The sequence below is a fragment of the Bidens hawaiensis genome, unplaced genomic scaffold (assembly GCF_021521415.1).
Source record: "Bidens hawaiensis isolate Kalapana, Puna unplaced genomic scaffold, B.hawaiensis_p1.1 tig00026179_1, whole genome shotgun sequence".
Classification (NCBI taxonomy): domain Eukaryota; kingdom Viridiplantae; phylum Streptophyta; class Magnoliopsida; order Asterales; family Asteraceae; genus Bidens; species Bidens hawaiensis.
The window spans coordinates 250,459-274,497 of record NW_027494206.1 but is presented as its reverse complement, the minus strand read 5'-3'; the positions used below and the strand labels follow the sequence as shown (position 1 = coordinate 274,497).

The window sequence follows — 24,039 nt, the reverse complement described above, 5'->3', positions numbered from 1 at the left end:
GCAGGGCAACATCATCAATAATAGATCGCCATCGATCTTCAATGGTGCTCCTCAAGACGATTGTTAGATTGATATTCAAAGCTTGAAGTTGGAGATGCAGAGTAATAGTTTTGTAGGAGAGAGAGAAGCACAATGGACTTTGATGGTTTGGTAGGATAGAGAAGAAGGCTACACGTATAAAGAAGCATGAGCCGTGGCAGACAACGTGGATAAATTGTGTAGCTCTTAAACAACAAAGTACAACAGTTAATCCATATGTTACAAAACAGGGATGCACAATCCTCCCACAATTGTATGTATACTAGGTTTTTCAACCCCGCGTTGCGGCGAGGCAGGTGTGAAACCCCAAATGACGTTCAAACGTTACCACTAATGCCCGCGCTTCGTGGCGGGTGGTACCAAGTCTCTTCTGTAACTCTATACAATAAAAGCAAACTAAATCTTCTAACATAACATGATTTTGATGGTTAATATCAACATTGTGAAACAACAAAAACTAATACATATTGTACGCAGCTTTTAGAGAACAAATAATCAAGCTGCAACCTAAATACGGTTTGTAATTGTACTTCAAGTCACAATTGTACCAAAGATTTGTAATATGTAGCATCTGAAACAGACAAAAAAATTAAAATTAAACCGTAGCTATATTCGTATTCACGTGCAGGTATATATAGCTACCTGACCAAGTGTAGAAAAAAAAACGACTTACCATTTTTTTCTTGGAAATACATATATACCACGTCCCTTTATAGTGTACACCCTAATCAACACTTCAAACTTGTCAAAAAACTACTTTATTTTTGGCTGAATACAAAAGTTGCCTATCTTTCTTTATATGTATGTAATAAATGTCATGATTTCTATAAAGAGATTAAATTTTTATACGATACACAGTAAATTTAAACAAAATTCTTCATGGATATGTAATGAAAATAGTACCTCGAGTAAACATTGTTTCTAGTTGGCCATTTAAGCTGCAAGCTTTCCTTGTGATAGGTCTATGAACGCTGAAGTTAGTATTTTAGGGTCATTGTTTTCATAAAAATATACAACTTTGGATACATATAAGCTAGGGATGAGATCGGTACCCTACCGGTACCGAAAACCGCAAATTTTTTTCACTGGTACAGGGACGGTACCGGTATTTAAGGTAAAATTCTATGATTTACCGGTACCGTCCCGTAAAACAGCGGCACTGAAAATTCAAAACTTTTGTACCGATTTCGGTACATGTGTCATTTCAGTAACGTTACCAGATCCCTATGATCATGATACTTGCAATTAATCATCTTATTAAAGCCATAATAAAACTTGTGCAGCAGTTAGCAGTTAGCAGTTTATTAAATTAGTGCTTTCGCTTTTAGACAAAATTAATAGGGCAATAATCGATATCTGGTTTTGGCTTTCAATAATCAATATGTTATAATTTGACTTTGAATTATAATTAACTAAAGTGCTCTTAACTAACTGAATAATGTGTTTTCCAGTGTTATATCAAACATTTAGTAAATGTCTAAAGCCCATCACACAAAGATGATAAAAGTCATAAAACCAAGAAAAAAGATTAATTTGAAAGCTGCCATGACAATGTTGAAAAACACAATTACCTTATCATCCATAACCAAAAGCTGCATAAAATACACACTGTTGTACAAAATTCCCTTGTCCTCCCTGCAGGTGATCCTGTACATAAACATAAGAACTATTAATTAAACCATTTCACAAAAGATCCAAACCAAATATTCTAACTACGCAATTATCGTTTACTAACTGTTGTAATCGCATAACTCGACACTGTGTATTTTCTTTAAGAATAACACAGAAAGAACATAGGGGATTTGTAATTTGCAAATATTTTACCAATTTGAAACCACCAAGAGGAACTGGGCAACTGGTATTATTATCAAATATAAATTTGCTCAGCTATATGATTTAAGAATCTGACTCTAAGTTCTTATCATAAAAAAACCAAATCAACTCTATCGTCTCTAAATCATACCTAATATCAAAATCAAAATTCAACCCTAAATCAAGAAATTAAGTCATTATAAGAGAGATTAAAAAGAAAACAAACCAGCTAGAAATCATACCGAATGTTGAATTTCAAAGTAAACCCTAAATCCAACTGAATAAGGACTTGAGATTCCTTTGTCGCTTGTTACCACCGTAGACCGAAGCGTAGGTTGGGCCCGATCGAATCAAGAGCAGGTACCAGTACCAAGACAAAGACGATCAACGAAGAAGATCTGCACCGCCAAGGTGTGGTGTTTCTGAACGTACTACCAGTTATGCCCACCGACCCCTGAAATTGTAGATATATAAATATAAATATTTAAGACTGCAACGAAAAGTCAGAATCAATATATAAATTGTAATTCAGAAGATTATTTTACTAACTTCCACCGTTATCAAAGATTAAAGATAAGGATTAAAATATTATATAACAAGCATCTTTGAGTTGATGACAGATTATTATATATTAAACAACAAGCACGTATCTCTTATTGACAACTGGAAATGTTGATATAACTTTTAAGATATATCAACAAACTAACAAGTCCTGAAGTTATAGTCTGTTAAGTTTAACTAAAAAGACTATTAAATAATAGTTATGTTCCATAATCAAAATATTTATTTGTCCGAACTACTAATAAAACGTTAAATGTTAATAATACAACATAATAACTTGTGTTGAATCGGGTAATTGTTAATTTCATATCGTAAGGTCACAGGTAATATGACTCGTTCGTACTTCGTATGGAATATTTGGAGATGCGAGTTATTTGACCTGTTTATGTAGATGTTGAAGTCAAAAGATGTGTGACCCGAATATTGTTCGCAAGAAGCAAGATTCATTACCATAAGAGCCTTGGGGTCGGAGGTGGTTTGACTCGTAGTCATGACCCATAAGAATTAAAATTCACATGTCGTGTGAACCGATTATCTTAATCGCTTGATTAAAGACACCTAAGAAAGTTGATGCTATGTTAGAGAATCAGTAGAGTTGATTGTAGTAATGCTAAGGGGGTCATTGTGAGGATTACAAAGGAAAACCCCATGACACCAATCGAGTGCAAAAAAAAAAACGGAAATTTGACTCGTTTCTAGCTTCTTTTTCTCTTTCTTTCGGTCTAGACATATCATTTAAACATTCTTTATCGTGAGAATTCGTCATCATAAACTCACCAAACTCCATCAATATTCAATGCCCTACTAAACAATAACATTAGTTAAAATACAACTTGACTGGACCTCTTAAAAGAGTTAAATACACAAAACATCATTATTTCATATACTTATATATAAATACTTGAGGCTGCAACGTCATTATATCACGTTCCTGGAATAAGAATTCTGACCAAGTACATAATCTAAAATTCACAAGATTATTTTAGGTCTTCCTAACCACACCCCACACCGTCTTATATTCCAGGGTTAGCGCTAACCACGGTGTATAAGGATACTTTTCTAAAAAGACGTTTTTTCTCCTTTTGTGTTAATTTTATATTACTTTTAGTTATTGTTTTTTTATTTTGTTGTTTTACTAAAAATAGATTTTTTTTATTTTCATTATCAACAATTATAAAAATTATAACGAATCCTCGCTGTCGTGCCGTTTGGCGGGTGTGGGTCGGTTTTATCCGGTGAATCCCTCAACAGTTGGACCGCTATGGGCTCCGTCCGTCTGGACTAGTGGCCAGCTCGGGCTACCTTTAGCCAATGGGGGCCGCGTACGGAGTACCCGGCGTTACTTAGTTGGCCGTTCAAAAAAAAACAATGTTATTATTTGTACAAACTCGTTGTAATGGTGGTGGTTTTTGCGTTTTTTATTGTACAACGTCGTCGTTGTCTTCTCGACCAAGCCTAATGCTCGATGTGCTCGCTTCATGGTCAGAACGTGGTGGTGGTTTTGTGTTTTCATCGTCATATAATCCTACAATTTAAGCATCGCCCGTTACCACGCTAGTGACGCTGCCATTTAAATAGATTTCTACATTTTGTTATTATTTGTACAAATTTGTTGTAATGGTTGTGTGTGTGTGTGTGTATATATCATTTATTTACGTTGCTTCGTTATAATTGTTGTAATTCTTGATAAAGAAAATCAATAAATAATTATTTTAATAGGACAACAAAATAAAAAACAATAATCAAAATAAATAAAATTAAATTAAAACTAAAATATACATTAAACATAAAAAGACAAAAAAACACGTTTTTTAAAAAACACCTATATGCCATGGTTAGAGCTATACGCGTCGGTTAGACAAAAGACAAAAAAACACGTCTTTTTAAAAAACATCTATGTGCGACGGTTTGAGCTATACGCGGCGGTTTGTGCGGTTTTCTAACCACACCAGCTCAGTCCCTCTGTTTTTTAAAGCTTGAGGACAAGGATTTATGTATTAAAAAATAAACACATGATATCTCTTGTCCATAACAGTAAACGACATTTAGTCGTTTGATACAACTTTCAACAGAATTTATATTATGTTAAGTTTAGCTTAAAAACTATTAAATAACAATTAAGTTTCAGAGTCATAATATTTATTACATTAAATAACAAAAGTAAGTTTCAGGGCCATTATGTGACGTTTTCCATTAAAGATTCAAATATGTTTATCGTAACGGTTTGAACCTAAAACCTTCCTTATAAAAAACGAAGCAACTCAACTAGGTGAGCTAGATTTGATTGTTTCACTATGTAGTATATATTTTATAACACCTCTTAAGAGTTAAGATTTATGTAGTTGACCCCATGATTGTACGAAAAATTGGATAAACTAAAGAATATAGAAACGATATGTAATTCATGTAATAGACTAAGGGGGTGTTTGGTACAGAGAAAAAGAATGGGAAGAAATGGAAATAGAAATGGGAGAGAAATGGAATTGGAGAGAAATAGAAATGGGTGGAGAATTGACAATCATTTCCTTTGTTTGGTACAATAGAGAAATGGGTGGAGAAACGGGAGCAGAGAAGTGATTAGGGTTCCGCCTCGGCATCATCATGGTGGAGAAATGGTGGCTCAGAGACGCGTCGCAACACCGCGAACGGAGTAGAGCGTCATCATCATCGCCGCGCAACATCAACACCGCGATTTAGGGTTCCGCCTCGCAACACCGCCTCGCGATTTAGGGTTTCGTTTTGGCTCAGAGACGCGAACGGACGTGGCTGCGGCGTCGGCCGCCGTGCCGGACGTCGGCATCATCATCACCATCGCCGGTCGGAGCATCATCATCATCATACGCGAACGGAGTAGAGCAGAGACGCGATTTAGAAGCAGAGAGAATTCCATTTCTCTTCCAAATGGAGAGAATTGGATTTCTCTACTTTTTGCCTACACCCAATTCTCAGAGAAAACCAATTCTCCGCCCAATTCTCCGCCTAATTCTCCCAAACAAGAGAAACCTAATTCTCCACCCTCAAATCTCTCTACCAAACACCCCCTAAGATTCTATGTACCTTATTTAAATCAACAATTGATCAACTAGTACAAAAAAAATATATATCATTTACAACTTCCATCCACCCTAGCATAAATTACATTGCAAGAACAAGTCAAAAATCATTAATATTAAATCAAATAGAAAAAAAAAATCTTACTCTAAACCATTAGAACTCGGTTGTGTTGGTTGAGTTGCCTCGGTACCGAGTTTGACTCACTCCTTCCAACAGAGCATCCCAATCCCTACACTCTTCCCCATCGTCCTGTTCACGAAGCATCATCAGCATCCGTTTCGCCTTTTCCCTGGCCCGTTCACTTCCAGTCTCCTCAACCACACGCAGCACCTCAGCCGCCCTTGCAGCCTTAGCCAACCCCTTGAACCTCATACTTCCAATACTGAGCGAGTACAAGCACGCAACACAGTTCTCCCGAGTCGACTCACTAGAGTCCTTGTTTTCAGTCCTCAATTTCTGAAACAAACATTCAACCGCGTTGGAGTCAAGCAATGCTGATTTACCCTCACTGGAAGCAGCTAAATTGCATAACACTAATAATACTCTTCCAGCTAAACCGGTTTCTAGTAAATTCAACAGAGTCGACACGGCATTAAGCTTAACAAGTTTAAACCGGTTACTCTGCACCAAAGACAGATGGTACAAAGCCAACGCCGAGTCATGCCTAGTCCGCTCACTATCCGAGTGCAGTGCGTGCAGCAACGGCTGCAACGCACCGAGAACTCCAATCGCAGTCTTGTTCTCTTCCTCCAACGAAAGACTAAACAACGCACCCGCAACATGTTCCTGAGACTCCAAACTCCCCGCTTTAAAGACATCAATCAACGGAGGAACAATCCCCAACCTCACAATCTTCAACTTATTCCCCTTCTCCAACGACAAATTCACCAGAGCCGCAACCGCATTCGTCTGCACGGCCACGTACTTCGAAACGAGACACTGACGAAGCGCGGTAAGAAGCCGCGGCGTGCAGAGCGAAACCCTAGCTTCCTCATCGGTCCTAGTGACCTTCCTAAGCAATATCACAGACTGTTCTTGTTCGTACACATCAACACTTTGAAGCTTCGTAGTGAAACTAAGCTCGTCCGAGGTGGACGAGTTAATAACATTAATATTAACATTAACATTACCATTAATATCTAGGGTTTTGTGACAATCGTCAATTTCAGGTTAACTCCGTTAACGCAACTCCGTCAATTCAAACTTTAGATTATTGAATCTAAACGCAAACCTCATTACATTTAAACTAGGGTTTAAATGACGCTTAACACTTACTACATGTGTAGTAGTCTTTCGGGATTTGCACCGAAACGCAAACGATTGATGAATAAACGAAAAACACTAAAACACTAATTATGTGATAATTATGTGTTAGGATTATGTGTTATGTGATAATATTATTGTCATGTTAATTTAATGTGCAAGTTATGATAGAATGTTCTAGAAAAAGTAATACTTAATGTTAACTTAATGTGCAAGTTATGATAGAATGTTCTAGAAAAAGTAATACTTAGGAGTTGAGGGGCCAAAGTGTAACATATTCCTTTATAAATACATGGTAAACCTAAACCCTAACCTCCTACCTATTCCCCTACAAAAATCGGCAGCCATCCCCTCCCTTTATTTCCTTGAGATCGATTAATATACACACACAGACAATCAAGATCTTTCAAGTTTGATTGAAGATTAAGGTGCTAGGAAGGTATACACAACTATTCTATGTATCCTCTATGTTTAATTGTTAGTTTTATTGGGTTAATTGTAAACCTTTATGGCTGATTTCTTGGTATTATGATATTCATGTGATTCTTGATTTAATTGATGATGATTGATAACTAGTTTGATAGTATTGCATGTTAATTGTTGTGTCCTTGATTGTGAGTTCAAATAAAACCCTAATCTTGTATGTATGGTGTGATTGATATGCATGGATAGTAGTTATAGTGTCTAGAGGGTTATATGGATGCATGATAGTTCATAGATTGTTATTATATTGAGTTTTGATGTGAACAGATTCTGGACAGAATGTATATACGATGTTTAAGTGACTGTAACGAAGTGTAAACGTGAAAATTGATTGAGATTGTGGGTACTGCAGTAAACTAGGTTGAGTCTAGTTTCTATAAAGTATAAATTCGTAATTTTTGGATAAGTGGAAGTATACTTTTATGATTTTACAAAAACGTGATGCAAAGCTGAGCTGTTAGACCTGCTGTTAGGTTATGTTGTAAATGTTATATCTCATGAACTACGAGACCAATTGGGTTGGTTCCACTTCTGGAAGTTGACTCATTGAGTTAGGAACCAAACCCAAGTGGTCTTGCATTTATTGGATTTTTCGTTTAATGGGAATTGCAAATAACATTCTGTTGCACATGAATCTGACTGATATGAGTTTGCTGTAATGTTTTGGTCATTATAAGAAAAATATGTGGAATAAAAATAAGATGAAATATGTTCTGGAAACCTAAGATATGTATGCTTCTGTGGTGATTTTTGGTGAATTAATTGAGACGTTATGATCGGTGAACTAGTGCAATCTTTCAAGTAGAAATTCTGTCATAACGAAACTAGCTGCTGAGTTGTGTAGGAATGCATGAAATATGATAGCTTTTATATAATTGTTGTATTTGGACCAAAATACCCTTGCGGGGAATAGTTGTTAGTTGATTGCCATGAATTGACCAAATTGCCCTTATGGGGAATAATGGTTAGTTAATCTTTGTTTGTTGACCAAAATGCCCTTACGGGGATAATTGCTAGTAAAGTATGTTATTAGTACGTGACACGAAAGTAATTGCTCACTCATGTATCGTATCACAATTGTACTTGTTTAAGTCACACACAATTCACAAACGAAACACGAAATCTGTTACGTGCATAGGTATTATGTGCCGAGTCTAGAGACTCGTTAAACATTCCGATACTTAGAAAATCTCTTTGTTATTTTAGAACGCTAGAGAGTTTTCTACGACGCGCATCACTCGGTGATCTAGATCGGATATTCTTCGCAAACGGTGAGTTCACTTACCCCACTCTTAAACTGTTTTCAAACGTTTTTCACTTGGGGGAGATAACATACTCCGATAAACATATTTTCTGAGATAAACGCATATGAAAGATTTTGTTATAAATTATATATCACTTGTAAAGGCTAAGCGGCATACGTAACATTTGAAGTCCCACACATCGGACCGGTTAATATTTGGAATAGCGAGTCACTTTTGGGTAGTACTACTGGGTTTGACAAACCCCACCCGACGTTAAGCTCAACTGGAGGTTGAGTGGGTGTAATTTTGGCTAACACTTACCATGGTCTGGAGGACCTGGTGACGGGCACTTGATAAACAGTCAGCTTCGGTCTCGAACCACTTAGCGATACTTGTTGTATAGATTAGCTACCTATCGATATATAATTTGACGTAACACTATCTGGTAATGCAAAACACTTAAACGCTGTAACGTGGTTACACACTTAAACGCTGTAACATGGTTACACACTCAAACGCTGTAACGTGGTTACACACTTAAACGCTGTAACGTGGTTACACACTTAAACGCTGTAACGTGGTTACACACTCAAACGCTGTAACGTGGTTACACACTCAAACGCCGTAACGAGGTTACGCAACACTGAAACGCCGTAACGAGGTTACGCAAAACGCTAAACGATTTATCTTATTTAACTTGTGAACTCACCAACCTTGTGTTGACACTTTTAGTATGTTATTCTCAGGTAGCCGAGGCGGGCGCGCGGTTTAGGAGCATGCATTAATTGAAAACATCTTTACTCTGCAAACTTAATTTTAACATTTACATTTGGTTTTAAGTCGTCCTGCGTGACGCAACTTTTGAATTAAGGTTTTACGCTTCCGCACTTATTTACTATTAAACGTTTTTCTTTGGTTTGATTATAACTAATGATTCCGATCCTGCCAGTTCACACCCTCTGACGGTAAAACTCCGTTAGTGGATTTTGAGGGTGTGACAGATTGGTATCAGAGCCATTGGTTATAGCGAACTAGAAACTGCATGCATACTAGACTATAACCGCGACGACCCATTAGTTATAATGATACGCACTGCATAGGTTTGTGTAGTCTGGTAATCTTATCTCTTTACCTCTTTCACTCATACGCGCGCATACACGGCATACCTGTAGAGATGTCGACGCCATCCTCATCATCGTCCGATCCGATGACTCATGCTCACGGGAAGGAACCGCAATTACCTACCGCATTGCCACCCCGAGTAGTCCCGGAACTCGAAACACCCGCACCAAAGAGGTACCGCCTATCCGGAGGCATTTACGAAAACGACGTTAGCTGGGATTGGTACCCTAACATGATCAGACGTATGGTCTATCGCGAACAAGTTCCCCCGTTACCTCACCCGAACCACCCTGCTTATCCCAAAACCCTACCACCCATAACCGAACCTGTGGAGCGAGTTCTCGCAGCTGTCGTTTCTTGTTGGGAGCGTGATGTGGGTTACATGCGCTACACGAGAGAAAATGTTTCCAGACTGTTTAAAGACGGAACCGAGACTCAGGAGGAGATTGCCCGCATGGCAGCGGAAATGAAAGAAATGCAAGAGACTAGTGAGCAACAAACGAAGGTTATGATGAAGATGCAAGCCGAGATGATAGACTTGCAAGAGCAACTCCAAGAAGCAAGGACCCGAACCGAGATAGCACTCGAGCGTTGCGATGACCTACAAATGCAACTTGCTCAGAACGCAGCCGAACCCGAGGCAGAGCCTGAGGCCGAGCCTGAGGCAGATCCTGAAGAAGATCCTGAAGAGGAACCTGAGGAGGACCCCGAGGAAGATCCCGAAGAGGAGCCTGAAGAAGAACCGGCTGAGGAGGAGGCACACTCAGAGGTGTCCTCAGACGATGTGCAAATGTGCAAATTCTTGGATTGGAACTAGCTAACGCTATGAACTGAGAGGAGTTCAAAGACTTGATGCGAGAAGAGTATTGTCCGAGGGAGGAGATTTCAAAGAGGAATCGAACCTGCGTGGCCAGGTCTTGAAGATCATAGAGTAGGAGGATAGCGGTGATGTGTCCACGGATGGTAGATCCGCCGAGTAAAAGGATTGAAATGTACATTGATGGGTTAGCACCGCAGATTCAGGGCATGGTGACGTCTTCCAGACCAGCCACGATACAACAAGCGATCCGGTTAGCTCACAAACTGACGGATCAAGCAGTGGCCCAAGGTGCGTTACCACCTAGGGGTTCAACCACTAAAGCCCGTGACAACCCGAGTACTGACAGCAACAACAACAGTAACCCGAACAGCGGGAAGAGAAAGTTTGACAACACCAGATCCTCATCCTCGAACCTCCCACCGCAACAACACTACCGTAAGCCCGAATTCACTCGGAGCTTTAACAATCAAAGTCACAACAACAATAACAACGGTAGCGGGCAGGGTTCGAGCGGATATGCTGGGAGATATCCAAAGTGCAATAGGTGCAACTATCATCATGTTGGTCAGTGTGACCATGTCAAGTGTCAAAGATGCGGAAAGATAGGTCACCAAGCGAAGGAATGTAGAGGAGACCTTGCGGCGAAGGGTGCTCCTAAGCCACCGATGACGACTAAGGGATGTTTTGAATGTGGACAGGAAGGCCATTTCCGGAAGGATTGCCCCAAGCTGAAACAGAATGACAATAATGGGGGTAATGGAAGTGGCAGTAATGGTGGAGGAAATGGCAAAGGAAGAGCGTTTGTGATAGGATCGGGTCAAGCCCGCAATGATCCGCATGTGGTGTCTGGTAAGTTCCCTGTAAACGATTGTTTTGCTTCTGTTTTGTTTGACACTGGAGCTGATAGGAGTTTTGTGTCAAAGGCCTTTAGCCAACTTTTAAACCTTACTCCAACCCCGTTAGACGCTAAGTTTCCTGTTGAATTAGCTAACGGTAAAACTGTAGTAACAACTCATATACTTGCGGGATGTAAGTTGAAACTGTCAGGTCATGTCTTTGACATCGACCTTATTCCTTTTACGCTTAGTAGTTTCGATGTCGTTGTCGGCATGGACTGGTTATCCGAGAACCGAGCGGAGATTATATGCCATGATAAGATAGTCCATGTTACCACCCCTTCTGGCGAGATCATTTCGGTCCGAGGCGAGAGAAGCGGCATGACCACCAGCGTCATTACCCTTATGAAGGCACAGAAGTATTTACGAAAGGGTCATCCGGCAATTTTGGCGCAGATTGTTGAGAAACCCGCGGAGGAGAAACGAATTGAAGACATACCGGTTGTGCGAGACTTTCCGGAAGTTTTCCCGGAGGATTTACCTGGACTCCCTCCTATTCGTCAAGTCGAATTTCAGATCGAGTTGACACCCGGTGCAGCACCCATAGCGCGAGCCCCGTATCGACTTGCACCGGCGGAACTTCAGGAGTTGTCCACTCAGTTGCAAGATTTGTTGGATAAGGGTTTTATCCGACCTAGCTCATCGCCATGGGGAGCCCCTGTCTTGTTTGTCCGAAAGAAAGACGGGACTTTCCGAATGTGCATCGACTACCGGGAGTTGAACAAGGTGACGGTCAAGAACCGTTATCCTTTACCCCGAATTGATGATTTGTTTGACCAGCTTCAGGGATCGAGTTACTACTCGAAGATCGATCTACGATCCGGTTACCACCAGCTGAGAGTGCGCGAAGATGATATTTCAAAGACGGCTTTCAGAACACGGTATGGTCACTACGAGTTTTCAGTTATGCCTTTTGGCCTAACCAACGCACCAGCCGTATTTACGGATCTCATGAATCGAGTATGCAAGGCGTACCTCGACAAGTTCGTGATTGTTTTCATCGATGATATTCTCGTCTATTCCAAGAACGAGACTGACCACGAAGAGCACTTAAGGATAATTCTGGAACTACTGAAGAAGGGACAACTGTATGCTAAACTCTCGAAATGTGAATTTTGGCTTCGCGAGGTTCACTTTTTAGGACATGTGATCAACGAGAATGGTATCCATGTCGATCCCGGTAAGGTAGAGGCCATCAAAAACTGGGAAGCACCTAAGACTCCGACTGAGGTGCGGCAATTCCTAGGACTGGCCGGCTACTACCAGCGTTTCATCGAGGGATTTTCAAAGATTGCTCAACCCCTCACTGCTTTGACTCACAAAAGGCACTAAGTACAACTGGGGTGACGCGCAAGAATCCGCTTTTCAACTGTTGAAAACCAAGCTTTGTAGCGCCCCTATTTTAGCCCTCCCCGAGGGAACGGAAAATTTTGAGGTACACTGTGACGCATCTATACAAGGTCTCGGTTGTGTGCTGATGCAACTCGAGAAGGTTATAGCCTATGCCTCTCGACAACTACGGATTCACGAGAAGAACTACACGACTCATGATTTGGAACTCGGAGCTGTGGTATTTGCCCTAAAGATATGGAGGCATTACTTGTACGGTACCAAGTTTACCATTTACACCGACCACAAGAGTCTCCAACATATCTACGATCAGAAGGAGCTGAACATGCGACAGCGTCGTTGGGTCGAGCTGCTTAAAGATTATGATTGTGCCATCAAGTACCAGCCTGGCAAGGCCAACGTGGTGGCCGACGCCCTCAGCAGAAAAGAAACAGATAAACCCAGACGGGTGAAAGCATTGCAACTCACGATTCATGCCAGCTTACCTGCTCAGATTCGCGATGCGCAACTGGAAGCTTTGAAAGATAATAATCTTCCATCGGAACTCATGCGGGGCATGAGCAAGCAACTTGAAACCAGATCGGACGGGGTCCGATATTTTGAGAACCGGATTTGGGTTCCACGATACGGAGAGTTGAGAACTCTAGTGATGGACGAAGCTCATAAGTCCCGATATTCTATCCACCCTGGCTCAGATAAAATGTATCATGATTTAAAGGCACTTTACTGGTGGCCGAACATGAAAGCCGACATTGCCACCTACGTGAGCAAATGCTTGACTTGTGCCAGAGTCAAGATAGAATACCAGAAACCATCTGGTCTACTGCAACAACCGGAACTCCCAATGTGGAAATGGGAACACATCTCAATGGACTTTATTACGGGTTTGCCTAAAACACCGACGGGATGCGATACCATCTGGGTGATCGTTGACCGGTTGACTAAATCGGCGCACTTCCTAGCGATTAAGGAAACAGACAAAATGGAAAGACTGTCTCCTGTCTACATGAAGGAAGTAGTGTCGAGACACGGAGTGCCTACCTCGATCATTTCCGATCGAGATTCTCGTTTTACCTCACACTTTTGGAAGTCGCTGCAAAGCGCACTGGGCACACGTCTCGATATGAGTACCGCATACCACCCTCAGACGGATGGGCAAAGTGAACGGACTATTCAGACCCTGGAGGATATGTTGCGTGCATGCGTCTTAGATTTCGGAAAAAGTTGGGAACCCCACTTACCCTTGGTAGAGTTTTCGTATAATAACAGCTACCACGCAAGTATTAAGGCAGCGCCGTTTGAAGCGCTGTACGGACGGAAGTGTCGATCACCACTCTGCTGGGCAGAGGTGGGTGATAGCCAAATCACTGGTCCGGAACTGGTACTCGAAACCTCGGAAAAGATTGTTCAAATCCGAAATCGCATGGCAGCAGCACGAGATCGCCAAAAGACTTACGCCGACAAGCGCCGAAAACCTCTCGAATTTCAAGTAAACGATCGAGTGTTACTCAAAGTCTCACCTTGGAAAGGTGTGGTTCGCTTTGGAAAGCGAAACAAACTCAACCCACGATATGTTGGTCCTTATCGGATAACGGAACGCGTTGGTCCAGTGGCGTACCGACTGGACTTACCAGCAGAACTCAGTAGTGTACACAATGTTTTTCACATGCCTATCCAATGAAACTCAAGTAGTCCCTTTGGAGGAACTACAAGTTGATGAACAGTTACGCTTCGTTGAAGAACCAGTTGAGGTTTTGGATTGGGAAACCAAAACGCTCAAGCACAGCAAAATTCCAATTGTTAAAGTTCATTGGAACTCGAGACGTGGACCGGAGTTCACGTGGGAACGCGAGAATCAAATGATGAAAAAGTATCCTCACCTTTTTGAAGGGCTGACCAAACATAGAAAACCGCGAAACCCGGCAAACCGTCAGAAATCACCGGAGGTATGAATTAAATTTCGGGACGAAATTTCTTTCTACTAGGGGATGATATGACAAACTGAAAATTTTTCTTACTTTTTCAGACACTCATCACGACTTGACTCAAATTTTCGGGACGAAAATTCTTTAACATGGGAATGATGTGACAATCGTCAATTTCAGGTTAACTCCGTTAACGCAACTCCGTCAATTCAAACTTTAGATTATTGAATCTAAACGCAAACCTCATTACATTTAAACTAGGGTTTAAATGACGCTTAACACTTACTACATGTGTAGTAGTCTTTCGGGATTTGCACCGAAACGCAAACGATTGATGAATAAACGAAAAACACTAAAACACTAATTATGTGATAATTATGTGTTAGGATTATGTGTTATGTGATAATATTATTGTCATGTTAATTTAATGTGCAAGTTATGATAGAATGTTCTAGAAAAAGTAATACTTAATGTTAACTTAATGTGCAAGTTATGATAGAATGTTCTAGAAAAAGTAATACTTAGGAGTTGAGGGGCCAAAGTGTAACATATTCCTTTATAAATACATGGTAAACCTAAACCCTAACCTCCTACCTATTCCCCTACAAAAATCGGCAGCCATCCCCTCCCTTTATTTCCTTGAGATCGATTAATATACACACACACACAATCAAGATCTTTCAAGTTTGATTGAAGATTAAGGTGCTAGGAAGGTATACACAACTATTCTATGTATCCTCTATGTTTAATTGTTAGTTTTATTGGGTTAATTGTAAACCTTTATGGCTGATTTCTTGGTATTATGATATTCATGTGATTCTTGATTTAATTGATGATGATTGATAACTAGTTTGATAGTATTGCATGTTAATTGTTGTGTCCTTGATTGTGAGTTCAAATAAAACCCTAATCTTGTATGTATGGTGTGATTGATATGCATGGATAGTAGTTATAGTGTCTAGAGGGTTATATGGATGCATGATAGTTCATAGATTGTTATTATATTGAGTTTTGATGTGAACAGATTCTGGACAGAATGTATATACGATGTTTAAGTGACTGTAACGAAGTGTAAACGTGAAAATTGATTGAGATTGTGGGTACTGCAGTAAACTAGGTTGAGTCTAGTTTCTATAAAGTATAAATTCGTAATTTTTGGATAAGTGGAAGTATACTTTTATGATTTTACAAAAACGTGATGCAAAGCTGAGCTGTTAGACCTGCTGTTAGGTTATGTTGTAAATGTTATATCTCATGAACTACGAGACCAATTGGGTTGGTTCCACTTCTGGAAGTTGACTCATTGAGTTAGGAACCAAACCCAAGTGGTCTTGCATTTATTGGATTTTTCGTTTAATGGGAATTGCAAATAACATTCTGTTGCACATGAATCTGACTGATATGAGTTTGCTGTAATGTTTTGGTCATTATAAGAAAAATATGTGGAATAAAAATAAGATGAAATATGTTCTGGAAACCTAAGATATGTATGCTTCTGTGGTGATTTTTGGTGAATTAATTGAGACGTTATGATCGGTGAACTAGTGCAATCTTTCAAGTAGAAATTCTGTCATAACGAAACTAGCTGCTGAGTTGTGTAGGAATGCATGAAATATGATAGCTTTTATATAATTGTTGTATTTGGACCAAAATACCCTTGCGGGGAATAGTTGTTAGTTGATTGCCATGAATTGACCAAATTGCCCTTATGGGGAATAATGGTTAGTTAATCTTTGTTTGTTGACCAAAATGCCCTTACGGGGATAATTGCTAGTAAAGTATGTTATTAGTACGTGACACGAAAGTAATTGCTCACTCATGTATCGTATCACAATTGTACTTGTTTAAGTCACACACAATTCACAAACGAAACACGAAATCTGTTACGTGCATAGGTATTATGTGCCGAGTCTAGAGACTCGTTAAACATTCCGATACTTAGAAAATCTCTTTGTTATTTTAGAACGCTAGAGAGTTTTCTACGACGCGCATCACTCGGTGATCTAGATCGGATATTCTTCGCAAACGGTGAGTTCACTTACCCCACTCTTAAACTGTTTTCAAACGTTTTTCACTTGGGGGAGATAACATACTCCGATAAACATATTTTCTGAGATAAACGCATATGAAAGATTTTGTTATAAATTATATATCACTTGTAAAGGCTAAGCGGCATACGTAACATTTGAAGTCCCACACATCGGACCGGTTAATATTTGGAATAGCGAGTCACTTTTGGGTAGTACTACTGGGTTTGACAAACCCCACCCGACGTTAAGCTCAACTGGAGGTTGAGTGGGTGTAATTTTGGCTAACACTTACCATGGTCTGGAGGACCTGGTGACGGGCACTTGATAAACAGTCAGCTTCGGTCTCGAACCACTTAGCGATACTTGTTGTATAGATTAGCTACCTATCGATATATAATTTGACGTAACACTATCTGGTAATGCAAAACACTTAAACGCTGTAACGTGGTTACACACTTAAACGCTGTAACGTGGTTACACACTCAAACGCTGTAACGTGGTTACACACTCAAACGCTGTAACGTGGTTACACACTTAAACGCTGTAACGTGGTTACACACTCAAACGCTGTAACGTGGTTACACACTCAAACGCCGTAACGAGGTTACGCAACACTGAAACGCCGTAACGAGGTTACGCAAAACGCTAAACGATTTATCTTATTTAACTTGTGAACTCACCAACCTTGTGTTGACACTTTTAGTATGTTATTCTCAGGTAGCCGAGGCGGGCGCGCGGTTTAGGAGCATGCATTAATTGAAAACATCTTTACTCTGCAAACTTAATTTTAACATTTACATTTGGTTTTAAGTCGTCCTGCGTGACGCAACTTTTGAATTAAGGTTTTACGCTTCCGCACTTATTTACTATTAAACGTTTTTCTTTGGTTTGATTATAACTAATGATTCCGATCCTGCCAGTTCACACCCTCTGACGGTAAAACTCCGTTAGTGGATTTTGAGGGTGTGACAGGTTTCATCTGTTTGAGTTCGGAACACGTGGAAGCAGACGGAGAAGACGAGTAACATAACGGCCGTGTAACTAACGGTAACGGCGGGGTATCCGGGACGTTAGCAATAACCGATTCTTCAGAACTAGACGAATAAAACTGTAGAAACGTGAAATGAATCTGACCTGACCCATGACGATGTTTCCACGGACTTCGAGATGAACGAACCACGAATTGCTTGCTTCTGCTCCGACCGCTGCTGTGATCTGCTGTGACTTTTGGGGGTGTGGAGGTGACCGCTAAGAAATCCAGAGGATCTCTTGTTCACAGACACAAAAATATGGTGATGGCTCTTATTGAGCTATTTGCCAACCCTTGATAAGGAGGTGGAGACCTCCTTATATAGGGAGCCTCATGGCCACCATCATGGTACCCTAATGGGCCTAGCCCAGTTAGGGTTACCTCCACAAAACCCCCTCAGCCCAAAAACAAATGTATTAGCCCATATAATAAAATAAGCCCAAAACACAATAAATTAGGGTTCTTAGTACCATACCCCGACAAGCCCCCCAAGTCCAGTGTTGCTCCTAGGCGTGCAAGCGTTTAGGTGGAGCACTGGACTTTATAAGGTGTGTTAGATCGTGAGGCGGTTTCTTCCCTTTTCTTCGGCCTTGTCTTTGAGTTTTGGGAGGTTTTCTCCATGATGATGACATGTTGTGATCCTTATGATGATGATGGTGCACTAGTATGAATAAGATATAGCACGCATCATAATAATAGTGGCGCGGAGCCTGATAATAAAGCTTGCGCGCGAGGCGACTTATGAGCTATAATAACAAAAGCCTGCGCGCGAAGCGACTTACGAGCTGAGAATAATAAAAGCCTGCGCGCGAGGCGACTTACGAGCTGAGAGTAATAAAGCTGGCGCGTGCGGCGACTTACGAGCTGAGAGTAATAAAGCTGGCGCGTGCGGCGACTTACGAGCTAAGAATAATAAAGCTGGCGCGTGAGGCGACTTACGAGCTAAGAATAATAAAGCTTGGCGCGCGTGGCGACTTATGAGCTGTAAAATAATAAAGCTGGCGCGTGAGGCGACTGACGAGCTTGTAGAATAATGAGAGCCTGCGCGCATGGCGACTTACGAGCTGTAATAATAAAGAAGCTGGCGCGCGAGGCGACTTACGAGCTTGTAGAATAATGAAGCTGGCGCGCAAGGCGACTTACGAGCTGTAAAATAATAAAGCTGGCGCGTGAGGCGACTTACGAGCTAAGAATAATAAAGCTTGGCGCGCGCGGCGACTTACGAGCTGTAAAATAATAAAGCTGGCGCGTGAGGCGACTTACGAGCTAAGAATAATAAAGCTTGGCGCGCGCGGCGACTTACGAGCTGTAAAATAATAAAGCTGGCGCGTGAGGCGACTGACGAGCTTGTAGAATAATGAGAGCCTGCGCGCATGGCGACTTACGAGCTGTAATAATAAAGAAGCTGGCGCGCGAGGCGACTTACGAGCTTGTAGAATAATGAAGCTGGCGCGTGAGGCGACTTACGAGCTAAGAATAATAAAGCTGGCGCGTGAGGCGACTTACGAGCTAAGAATAATAAAGCTTGGCGCGCGCGACGACTTACGAGCTAAGAATAATAAAACTTGGCGCGCGTGGCGACTTACGAGCTTTAATATGATGATAATGACCGGCCGACAAGGGCCTCTTCTGCGCAGGATGACTATCCCGGCTTGTCTTCAAAATAATAATGGAGGCACAAACGGCCAGATAATAATAATGATGTCATAGGTGCTTGCGCGACTCGTGGCCGAACCTTTTAGTATGGCGCGTAGCCATATGGGTTTATGAGTATTCCACCCTTGGCGCGAGGCCTGTGGGTTTATGAGTATTCCACCCTTGGCGCGAGGCCTGTGGGTCTGAGTATTCCACCCTTAGCGCGAGGCATGTGGGTTTATGAGTATTCCACCCTTGGCGCGAGGCCTGTGGGTCTGAGTATTCCAAACTTTTAAGTTTGAGCTAAGGCTCATATTTTTGGGCTAAGGCCCTGACGTTTTAGAGTTAAGATTCGTCAACGCGTTTGAGCTTGAAGCTCGCGCATGTATGTTTTACTTCGTTTTATTTTTAGTTTGATGTCAATATAATGTTGTCATATTGCTCAAATTAATAAAAGGAAGTGTGAAACATGTATGCAAAAACATGTATGCGGTGGAGCGAATGCAAACCGCTGTGGCGAAGAGTGATCGCCGGGAGCGCGCATGCGGAATCCGAAGTTGATCCGCGGTAGCGCGCATGATCTAGAGATTTTGAATGCGTGAGCATCTATGATGTGTGAGCATGCGTGATGCGTGAGCATGCTTGATGTTTGAGCATGCTTGATGTTTGAGCATGCTTGATGCTTGAGCATCGATGCGTGAGGATGCTTGATGCTTGAGCATGCTTGATGCGTGAGCATCGATGCGTGAGCATGCAAATGTTTGAGCATGCTTGATGCTTGAGCATGCTTGATGCGTGAGCATCGATGCGTGGGCATGCAAATGTTTGAGCATGCTTGATGCGTGAGCATCGATGCGTGAGCATGCAAATGTTTGAGCATGCTTGATGCGTGAGCGAACCCAGATCTGATTCAGCACAGATATGAGGGTTTTCCCCAAAATATCGGGTATTTCTTCCTGTGTATTTCCAGATCATTGTTCAGATCCGATAGTATTTCTTCCTGTGTATTTCTTCCAACAGATCTGATAGTATTTCCAGATCTGGAAATATTTTTTAGATCTACGGACGAACATATCTGAGAGAAGAAATCGTAGATCTGAGATATCGATGAACAGATCTGGAATATTGATGAACATATCTGGAATATTGATCCGTATATTTGAGATCTTGATGAACAGATCTGTAGATCTTGATGAACAGATCCGTAGATCTGATGAACAGATCCGTAGATCTGAGATGCTGATGGACAGATCGGAGGGCCGAAACGAGAAGCGAAGTGTGGTTCCTTGCCGTCCCACGGATGGCGCCAAATGTAGAAACGTGAAATGAATCTGACCTGACCCATGACGATGTTTCCACGGACTTCGAGATGAACGAACCACGACTTGCTTGCTTCTGCTCCGACCGCTGCTGTGATCTGCTGTGACTTTTGGGGGTGTGGAGGTGACCGCTAAGAAATCCAGAGGATCTCTTCTTCACAGACACAAAATTATGGTGGTGGCTCTTATTGAGCTATTTGCCAACCCTTGATAAAGAGGTGGAGACCTCCTTATATAGGGAGCCTCATGGCCACCATCATGGTACCCTAATGGGCCTAGCCCAGTTAGGGTTACCTCCACAAAACCCCCTCAGCCCAAAAACAAATGTATTAGCCCATATAATAAAATAAGCCCAAACACAATAAATTAGGATTCTTAGTACCATACCCCGACAAGCCCCCCAAGCGAACCCAGATCTGATTCAGCACAGATATGAGGGTTTTCCCCAAAATATCGGGTATTTCTTCCTGTGTATTTCCAGATCATTGTTCAGATCCGATAGTATTTCTTCCTGTGTATTTCTTCCAACAGATCTGATAGTATTTCCAGATCTGGAAATATTTTTTAGATCTACGGAAGAACATATCTGAGAGAAGAAATCGTAGATCTGAGATATCGATGAACAGATCTGGAATATTGATTAACAGATCTGGAATATTGATCCGTATATTTGAGATCTTGATGAACAGATCCGTAGATCTGATGAACAGATCCGTAGATCTGAGATGCTGATGGACAGATCGGAGGGCCGAAACGAGAAGCGAAGTGTGGTTCCTTGCCGTCCCACGGATGGCGCCAAATGTAGAAACGTGAAATGAATCTGACCTGACCCATGACGATGTTTCCACGGACTTCGAGATGAACGAACCACGACTTGCTTGCTTCTGCTCCGACCGCTGCTGTGATCTGCTGTGACTTTTGGGGGTGTGGAGGTGACCGCTAAAAAATCCAGAGGATCTCTTGTTCACAGACACAAAAATATGGTGGTGGCTCTTATTGAGCTATTTGCCAACCCTTGATAAGGAGGTGGAGACCTCCTTATATAAGGAGCCTCATGGCCACCATCATGGTACCCTAAGGCCTAGCCCAGTTAGGGTTACCTCCACAAAACCCACTCAGCCCAAAAACAAATGTATTAGCCCATATAATAAAATAAGCCCAAAACACAATAAATTAGGGTTCTTAGTACCATACCCCGACAAAAACGTATTATGATGAACAGATCGTGGATTCAATTGCGTCACAGCGTGCGTCAGCATAGCCTGAGGCTTATCCGTAACACCTTTATTTAAATCCCGTTCTGAATCCCTAAACCTAAAATCAGGCATCAGTTTCGCCACAGAGTCATGAATTGAGCGATAATCCGGTGCTTCGCGGGGTAAATTAACTCCCGTGGACACGCACCAGTTACGAATGGTGGTTTTGAGAGCTAAGTTAGGTATGACGGTTGAGAAATCCGGTTTGGATCCGTCGGGTAAAACCGGGATGAAATTGAGGTGTTGGCAGGCTTCAACGGATCTTCGTTCAAAGGTTTGACCGGAGGAAACGACGACCGGGTCGAACATTAACAAACCGGACAGATGAATTCGTCTAGTGGCTTTGGTTTCTCCGGCGCCGGTGAAGAAGAAGATGATGATTTGTGTAAGGAAAACTTCCACTTCTTTAGCTTACCATTACCCACCATATCTTTGTGTGTGTTTACCAATTCAACAAGTACATGATAAATAATTGTGAGTAGTTGTTGAGTTTAGGGGGTTTGAAGATTTGGGATTGGTTGAAGAGGATCCAGATGATATCACAACCCCAGGGACAATTATTATTTTTGTTAAAAACAGATAATTATGAAAGACACAAAAACAGTGCACATCGTGCGTGCCTTCACTTGATAATAATAATATCTTGTTTGTTGTTTGTGTTTTTTTTATTTATGGTCAATCACTTTACTTTTGTTGAAACTAGTGTTTTCATAATGGGTTATAACTTATAAATCGGTTTCAAGACTAGAAAATGTGATTAATTATTCAAAAATTGGAATAAGGTAGGTAACCGAGGTGTTAATAAAGTATATGAAGCTAATAATAACAAAATTATGTAAATTGGATTATTGAAGTGGTGTGATTAGATTTTGGGTTAAAAAAAATTCTTTTGAAGTTCGCTCCAACGAATAGTCCCATACCTTGGTAGCTTGAATGAATACGGTTCAAAACCTCAATGTTACGTATGTCCTTAAATGTTACGTAATCTATCACAAAATATTCTTACAAAATTTTAAAAACCTCAATTTTATCTCCAACCTTATAACTATCCTTAAACTCTTTAATTTTCACCTCATCACTTACCAATTACACACAACATATATATATATATATATATATATATATATATATATATATATATATATATATATATATATATATATATATATATATATATATATTACTTTAGACCCACATCACCTTAAAAAAAAACCACTACCTAAGCTCTTATGCTTGGTTGCTAATACGAATGCTACTAAAGGCATAATTTAACTCATCCATTGATAAATATTTAATATTATGCCATGTTTTACTATGGATAAATATTTAATATCATGCCATGTTTTACCCAATGACAACACAAATTGGTAGGGACTGTGTACCAAACTCTATTCCCATACTCGTTTGTTTTTTTGGTTCATTCAGATTTATATTTCTTTTAAGTAGTAGAGCTCGTAAATTTTACTAGCATAATGCCTAACTCGACTAAAGCGGAAAGTGGTGTGGACGTGTGATGTTCTAGGAAGCTCGTTGAACTCGCATGGGAGACGAGTGCAACACCCGGCCTACACCAACAACTCTGATCCAGATCCGTTATGAAAACAATACTAGGAAAAAATATATTAATATTTAGTAGTTATTTTTGGTTTACAATAATAAATCGATTAATTTATATATTGTTTAAAATTATTTATTGATTACAAGTAATATACAAGAAAATAATGATTTAGGTTCACAGTTTTCTTAACTATGCAACCAAACTTAGCATATATCAACTACGATAAATAACATCAACTTATTTGGATTCTAGTTTAAATAAATCATATTGAGTTATAGATAATAAGAAAATTGGATTTTAATAATCTCTATTAAATGGTATTGACCAATAATAATCCTTATTTGTTTTATCGCCACTGGCGGTCCCAAATTCAAAAAAGTTGGCCACCAATGGTCCTCCGTTAAAAATGACTTAACGGCGTTATAGTTTTTTTTCTGAATTTCAAACCAATGTTTTAGGGCTTTTGATCGTTAGGAGGATACAAGTCAATTGGTGCAAAACTTAGTTTGAAACAGTGCTTCAAAATGACGAAACAATGCTTCAATTCGGGTGTTTGAACTTACAACTAACCAAAATCGAGTCGTTTCGATCATTGTTTCGAGCTAAGTTTTACACCAATCAACTCGTATCCTCCTAACGATC

The 24,039-nt window shown here is 40.6% G+C and overlaps 1 long non-coding RNA gene and 1 pseudogene across 1 annotated transcript; both read right to left on the bottom strand.

The window, feature by feature from the left end:
* Window positions 1-328: 328 nt before the first annotated feature.
* LOC143572958 (uncharacterized) lies at window positions 329-2,270 on the bottom strand. Its single transcript, XR_013142345.1, has 3 exons — window positions 2,078-2,270; window positions 1,603-1,674; window positions 329-417 (listed from the first exon to the last, which is right to left on the bottom strand). It is a non-coding gene; the product is annotated as an uncharacterized LOC143572958 (long non-coding RNA).
* Window positions 2,271-5,619: 3,349 nt separating this feature from the next.
* Window positions 5,620-22,148, bottom strand: LOC143572967 (U-box domain-containing protein 40 pseudogene; annotated as a pseudogene).
* Between the last annotated feature and the right edge of the window lie 1,891 nt (window positions 22,149-24,039).